This window comes from Mercenaria mercenaria, chromosome 3 (assembly GCF_021730395.1).
Source record: "Mercenaria mercenaria strain notata chromosome 3, MADL_Memer_1, whole genome shotgun sequence".
In the NCBI taxonomy this organism is placed as follows: domain Eukaryota; kingdom Metazoa; phylum Mollusca; class Bivalvia; order Venerida; family Veneridae; genus Mercenaria; species Mercenaria mercenaria.
Window position 1 is genome coordinate 10,605,998 of NC_069363.1, and position 8,173 is coordinate 10,614,170.

Sequence of the window (8,173 nt, forward strand, 5' to 3'; positions counted from 1 at the left end):
TAAGTAATAAATCCTAACTTAGATTTAAATTCTTTTTAAAAGCCGGATGGAATGATGAAGCGCATTTTAAATGCATTCAAGGATTGCAAACGCTGCGCAGTTGATAAATGAATGTTCGATTGTAAAGATGAATTTGCTCATTTACAGTGAAATGCATGTTTTTGTATTTAACGAGAAAAATAGAAAAAGAAATCTCTAATTTGATGAAAACTTCCAATCACATTTACGGACAGGACCAGCAGTAGCACCAGCAGGCAGCACAACAGAAGCAGAACAACAACAACAACAACAGTAGCTGCAGAAACATCAGTATAATCAGGAAACAACAGTAATGACGTAAAATCAAGTATTTCCGACGAAATTGATGTCGGACTCTTTATGAAGAGTTCTTTACATTTTTTGAATACCAAAACAACCATTTATGTCAATGACATTTTTGAAACGGAATTCCGTTCCAGAGAAAAATGCAACCATGTCGATGTACAGAAATGTTTTATTGAAGGAAGTGAAACGATAAATTATGAAGCATATATTTTGATTTAGTGGAAATGAAAACATGTTCATTATGTACCTCTTTTGATATAAGCATACACCCGTGACCGTGTCTAGTCAATCCAGTCATGACTAATACAGGTACGTATACCGTACCGTGTCATACCGTACCGTAGTTCATAGAGCCACGGAGCGGGCCTACGGTCAACCCTTAACCAAAACACAGAAACAGAAAGTGCTTGTGAAAGTTTGCAATATTTATGTACGTCAGTCACAAACACGTTGCAACAAAAAGGTGGCGTACAATGCATTAGAAATACGCAAGGTGATGTTTAGAACGACCTTCAAGGGTCTCGAAATATTAAAAAAAAAGAAAAAGATTCTATTTACTTCGTTATCTAATCTACAAGACTTGAAAGCCAATCTATGTATTTGATTTATGCTGCAAAGTTAACGAGATGTGATGACATTTTATTAACCTTCAGTTAAAAAATTCAGCTTAAAAATGACTACGAATGCCAAGAATGATTGCAGTTCAATGTTGACATTTTGACAAGCGGAAACTAGTTTTTACTCGTATGGAATCAGTCTTCAATTAGAAGAGATATAGACCGTTCTTCATCAAAAGTAACAAAACATCGGTGAAGATGTGTCCTTATTTGCTCCCCGAAAATTAATTCATTTTCGTTATTTTGCTTGGCACCTTTTGTTATTTGGCGAGCCATCTTCAGCTTATCATTACTTTTCCTTGCTTGATTTTGTTATATATATATTTTTTATGAGGAACTGGCTAAAATCATTCGCCATACATGTTGCATGTCATGACATATGCTGCATACATGTTGCAACTGCAATGTTGCGTCTAATCCAACTCGTAACGTAACTTCAATCTCTGAACGTAACGTTCTAGGAGGTATTTATCTACTCACCTCGTACTCTAGACCCAGTCACCCATCCATTACATAATAAAATCTAGCTTGTTAGCGTTAAATTCTAGTAAATACACCATGCAGAATGTAACACATCTATCTATGATTCTGAACTTTTATGATATGCAGAGACTTCTTTAAGTTGTCTGATTGACACTGTTATGTCTTTTGCTTGTCGTTGTATTAACCTGATAGTACCGATTTCCATATTTTGTATATAAATCTTTCGCATGAGTTTCAATTGACCTCCATAATGAATGAATGAAAGGATATTTCAAATGCCCTTCCTTATTAGGAGCCAATATTGGATGTGGCCTATTAATTAAGATATAAATATGGACGTGATATGTAAATTATTACATGTCTATCATAAGTAATTAGAAATTTCGATTCTCCAGTTCAATAAAATTCCCGATCAATCTTCTTTAAAGTATAACATGAGCCTACCAGAAGGCAGTTTTCAATGTTTCCTTATAGATCCCGGTGTTTATATGCATGTAAAATTGCGCATTTTACACCTTATTAAAATATAATGTATAGGTGTATAAGAAGTGGTGCACTACGTACAAAAAGGTCAACGTCACAAACGCACGAGGGTATCCGAATCGTTCGGGAGAGGGATTCATATCCGGCAGAGGGATTTTGCAACAGATAATTGGTGTTAGGATCCTATATCCGCAAACCGTTTAGCATTTTAAAACGAACTAAGCCAAGCCGGCGATCATAAAGCATGTTTTGTTGCAATTTCAGGCTATTTTTGAAAGTGCCCTGTTTTACTCTCAATGCTCTATTTACCAAATACAAGAAGATCATTTGCAAAATTCCTGCTTTGAGCACTACGTATAGCTTTATTGTATTTGCCGCAGACCTGCGGAGCCGTGTACCAAAATTGATAACAGTCCTTTCCGACGGAGCTGAAAGCGTATTGATTTTGGTAGGCGTCTCGACAGAGTATTAACTCTAAGAAAAAAAAAAGATATTTATAAAAGCCGTTGATTTCTCGTCTCGGACACCAGGGCTGGAATGAATAATATAAGTTATTTATTGATAGATGCTAATACTTGAATCGACGATTTCTTTAGTTTGTTTTCATTCCACACATTGTCATCGATAGTAAAAACAGTACTGAAATTCCTTGAAAAATATATTTAACGATCACGACCTTTGCTCAGTTAATAATGCTAAATGGATGGCAATTGTCGGAGCGGAAGAGGGAGGCAGGGCAATTGTTGTCCAGACGCCAAGTGTCTGATGAAAGTTCTGTCTAAAACGTGGTTATGATACAAAACCTTTACTATTACCTGTAGTATTTTCATTATATATGTGCACTGTAAGTTTGAGTTGCTGATTTGGCAATATTGAGTTATCATTCTGTTGCAGACGATACATCTCAAGTCTCTTACAAGACTTCCTTACATTGTCATTCATTGTTGCCAAAAGAATGTAAATCTGCGCGACAAATTCGGTTTTCACTGCTGACGATGCATCTAAACCTTGTACATGGCAAAAATGTTTACGCTGTTTCCTGCTGGCAATTACGTTTTAAATCCCTGTACCAGAACATTGCTGCGTCATTCATTCAAGAAGTGGATGCGAATAAGACAAAATGGCAAATACAGATTCGCCTTTTGCTGCAGACAATTTAATTGTCTTTTTCTTACCGGAGTTCATTGCTTCGCCATTCATTGTTGAGCAAGACAAAATGGAAAACATGGATAAGATTTTCTTTGCATATGATGCATTTATAATTTCTTACCATAATATTCATTCCTTTCGTCATTCATTGTTGCGAAATGGACGTGAACAAGATAAAATGTATGACTTTTGCTGAAGAGGATGACTCTTCCCTTCGTCTTCCGTTGATGCCAGAGAATGTATATAAAAGAAACCATACGGCAAATATGTATATGCGTAGATTTCTGCTGCAAACTTTTTATCTCCATTCTCGTATCGATCTTATTTCTCTGTCATTCATTGTTACAAAAACAGATGTGAACAAGACAACAAATATGGGCCAGTCGCTTGCCAGACTTTCTCCTTTCGTCGACCATTGTTGCCTAGAAGATGCGAACAAGACAATGAAAATATATAACGATTTAAGATAAGACAAACACACTGAACACGATGCACTTTGTTATTTCCTCGGTCATACCGCTACGGAGATGATGTTCCGTCAATCATTTTTGCAGAAACTATTTTTTTCCATGATTGTTGCGGAAAATCACCGTTTCGCAGAAAGGTTTCGTTAATCATTAATGCGGAAAGAATAGTTCGTTGAAGAAGGGAGTTTAGTCAGTCATTGTGGAGCGGCAACTCTGTATGAGAATCTGAGATGCATGATATGTAACACGGTGCATTACATGATGCGGTTCATACAATTATACTGAAAGCACTGAATAAGTGATATAAAAACTATGTGGTTGTGGTGTGTGAAGTTTCAGACGAGTAGGTTAAAGAATAACAGACAAGGAAACTAATGAACTTGGCAGACATTGTAACTATTTTTAAGTTGATGGAGAACATTCATTAATTTTGATTAAGTAATCCAGTTCCTGGACCATGAAGCAAAATGATATATATTTGCAGTTAGTGGAGACAAATTGAACAAATATTATGTCAATGTTACAATTTTAACACCGATTACATGTTGTAAGTGCCTTGGGATCAGACACTTGTAGACATTAAAAATAATTTAAAGTACACTTCATGCCTTATTCACTGCATCATATAGATGTAAATGTAAATTGCAAGGACTAAGTTGGGTCACACCCTTACAGTAATGGTGTAAATATTTCAGGGTGTTAAAGTCGTGTCGAAATCATTTAAAAAGTGATAACATTCGGTTGATTTTGACTCGGTATGGTATTTGACTACGTCATACAGGGTAAATCGGCCTCAACTGTTCCGTAGTTTATACCTGATAAATTCCGGAGATAAGATTATTCGGACAATTCTATTCGGACACTGTCCACGCGAGTTATAATCCGGGTAGGTCGATTTATACAAGTATATCGTAAATTGTCAACATTCTTTTCGCTAATTACAATAAAATCTTGTCATTCCGGGGATATTTACGTAAATGTAGACTTTAGATAACGTTGTATACAACTGCTATAAACACTTACAAGTGCCGGACCCCTGGGTTCAAATAATTTAAATTTAAGCCCGATTGGGACATGAGATGAGACAGTAAAATTTCGGATTTTAAATGACGACACTCCATTGTTGTTTAATCGTTCTTCGCACCAAATAACTGTCATAATATTTCTAATTCATTACCACAGAAGAAAACAATAATTTCATGTTACCGACCATGTATGAAGACTTGTTAAATCAATTTTCCTAATTAAGAAAATGTCTTATTATGGTATCCAGAATTACCGGTTTCTATATTTATTGTAATGACTTTTGTATTTGAATTTTAAAACAGACAAATAAGCGTAATGAAATATTTTAGAAAATAAAATTAGCAGATCGAAATATTTTATTGTAGTGTTCTTGCACTATGGAATACATGCAAATCAAAGTAGAACGAACTTTAACAGTCAATCCTGTCTGCAAAAAAAAAAAAAAACACTCTTGGGAAATGAAAAAAGTGGTCTTTCTTGACAGGTGGTGTCCAAATACATGTATGGTTTAATGGGAGGAGAATATAGTGGCCTTTATACTAAGCTGATGTAGTATCAAGAACAGCTTTAACTGTACTTTGGTTAACCTACATCCTAAGTTTTCATACTATACAAATCTGCTCGTATATAGTGCGGTTTTGAGAACGAAACAAGAACAACCGGAAAGGGAAAAAAACGCTCGTCTGATTTAAATTGTTATCGTGTATGTAATTCTAAAAGTACATTGTTTTGTTGAATGATGAAATTTTGGACCATATTTGCTGTTCCGAAGATAATTTAGATTTCACATTACACAAAAGGTGGGATGCTCTTGTATATATAATATATATATGTAACAGTACAATTACATAATAATAATAATAATCATATTGATGATGATGATGATGATGATGATGATGATGATGATAACACTTTATGTCATGAAAGTATCATATTATGGTCTGATCTTATTTACAATATGTCCTTCGAAAATATTACGTAAAACGCATGTAGTATGCAATAATATAAATTTCAAGCACTTTTAGCATTCAGACAGTCTTGCTCTGTTTAAACTTATTTAAAATGTAAATCCCGGAAGATTTATCTTGCATTTCTTATCAACGATATGCTAGAATATAGGCACATTTACTAATTACTGAAAAAAATGACATTGTAATATTTAAGAATAGCTCGCCTTTTAAAGAAACAATGGCTTATAAAAGAATTATCAAAGACCATTCATTTCCGACAGTAATGGCCTGTATGTGACGGTTAACCTAAGCATCCAGCGGACATGACTGTGGTCGGTTAAGCAGATTCCTATTGCTGTCTTTATATTCAAACTCATATTTGGTCAAAGTGAAAGGTGTGTCCATACTGTAGGAATTCATAATTTGTGGTGTAAAAATTGTCAACGTTTACAATATGGCTGACCTTGTATCAAAAGTACTTGTTCTTGATATGCGCATGCATGTGAGAACGACAATGAAGCGCAACGAGAAGTGCATCAGAACGATATTCCTAAGTTTCTACCTGGCTGCACATTTTTTTCTCATCCTGTGGCAAACAATCTCTTCTATCATTATCATCATCTTTATTCAATGGAATGAGAACATATTATTGGTGTTATGAAAGAGTTTTACCAAAACATATAGCTCATTCATTCCATAAACAAGTGTTTCTAATAAGCTTTGAAAAACACTTTGAATAGCAACTGGACTGGTCTACATTTCTGTGTCTTTACAGCTGGATCAAACTAACCCAACGCGAACAAATCGACGTATCTTTAGTCGAGATACCTTTTCAAAATAATTAAAACGGGATATTATTTACGGGTTTTGAGCCAAAAAACCACAGTCAGTATTACATGTGAAAAGTAACGTGCGAAAACAGGATGACTTTCATAAATTTTATGACAAGTAATTTTACACCTTCCTTTGATCAAGTAGAGAAACACTTGTTTTGAAGAGAACTTCCTACTTCAATCCTTTAAGCAGGAAACTTGTGTGTATTCGCAAACAATCCAAAACTACTTAAAGGTTCCAGTTTTTTTCCTCAAAGATATCATGTTTATCTAATATGTAATATATTTGGTCATATCACTATTTTCTTTAACAGTTCTATAACTCTAACTTTAAATATAAATATCAATATCTTTGTATATGTACCTTCTATCATTCCAAGGCATCATGTATAAACATAATAGGAAAATACACACGGTGTGACCTTAGCTGTCTAAAAATTCCCCTAATTTCTTTAAATAATACCGAAATAATGACGTTCATAGCCTGATGACAACTTCCTAACTTAATTGACGATATCAGGCAGGTGCATGTAAACATTACATAATACGTATATAATACCGATACACATAGTCTTCAATGAATTGCCGTTGCAACTCTCTCACAACTTACATCCTGTTTTCCCATTTATTAAATTTTTTTTTTATTTTTATTTCACATCTTGCAGAGTTCGAGAGATTATTAATGTACCCTTACCTTGCAGTTTATACTTTAGTTCTTCATCAAAGCAACGATTGTAGCAACTTTGTTGTTTCATAAAATTCATTACTGGTGCCTCTCCTTCCAGACATCATATGGAACCATTTAATTTTATGATCGTTTGTGCAGATAAAATGCACGTATTTACAACAACGAACTAAAACCAATGTTCTTGAAGTTATAAGAGGTGTGTCACGTAATGAAAGAAATTCCACAGCAGTTCAGAAACTATAACTTGTTTTCTCCGAGAGTTGAGAGAACCGTATGTGCGTGCGTGCGTGCGTGCGTGTATAAGCTTGTTTATTCTCGCCACTGGTAACTCACATGGCGATTCCTCCAGAATACTGATGGAAATTTTTAGTTGGGCCGGGAAAAGTGAACACAGAAGGCACTCCAGTTTCAGAAGCGATATACCCTGGGCATTTAGCGTGCCAGGTTCGAAACATCCATGCAACATCCATACCAGGGACTCTTATCCAAATGGTAGTACTTTTAGTTGGAAGTGCGGTGTTCGAACTCACGACCCGTGGTTTCGTAGTCGGTCAGTGTTACCACTGGTCCGATGCAACTGAAACTGAAACTTAAACTCAAAAATTTGATTAAACGCCTATTTCTGTACAATGACATATTCAATGGCGTTGTCAAAATTCTGCAAAAATAACTGCCAATCAGGGGCGGAGGGTTTGAGACTGGACTCCAGAAAGAGTCTTAAAACATTGGACCCGTGAGAATAAACGAGTCTTAACCTGAGCCAAAACAAACAAAAACATGAAAGGCTCAACGAATACAGATGACGCAGTGGTCCAGTGGCGGCAGTCTATCTACAAAAACCGGGGTCGTGAGTTCGAGCACACGCTTCTCCAACTTAAATTACCACCATTGGGATAAGAGTCTCGTATACGGGTGCTTTACACATGACACGCTAAAGAATCAGCTAAAAAGGAATTGAAGCGTCTTATGTATCTTTCACTAACCTAACACTAAAATTACTAACAGTTCCATATGGGTGACCGATGGCAATTATAAATAAGCTTACACACAAACAAATGACATTCTCGTTAAATTGTTTATAAGAACATTTCTTCATATGCATTTCAGCTATATACGAAGCGGGGAATAGTTCCTGGCCTTCTTTTGTTCTTTG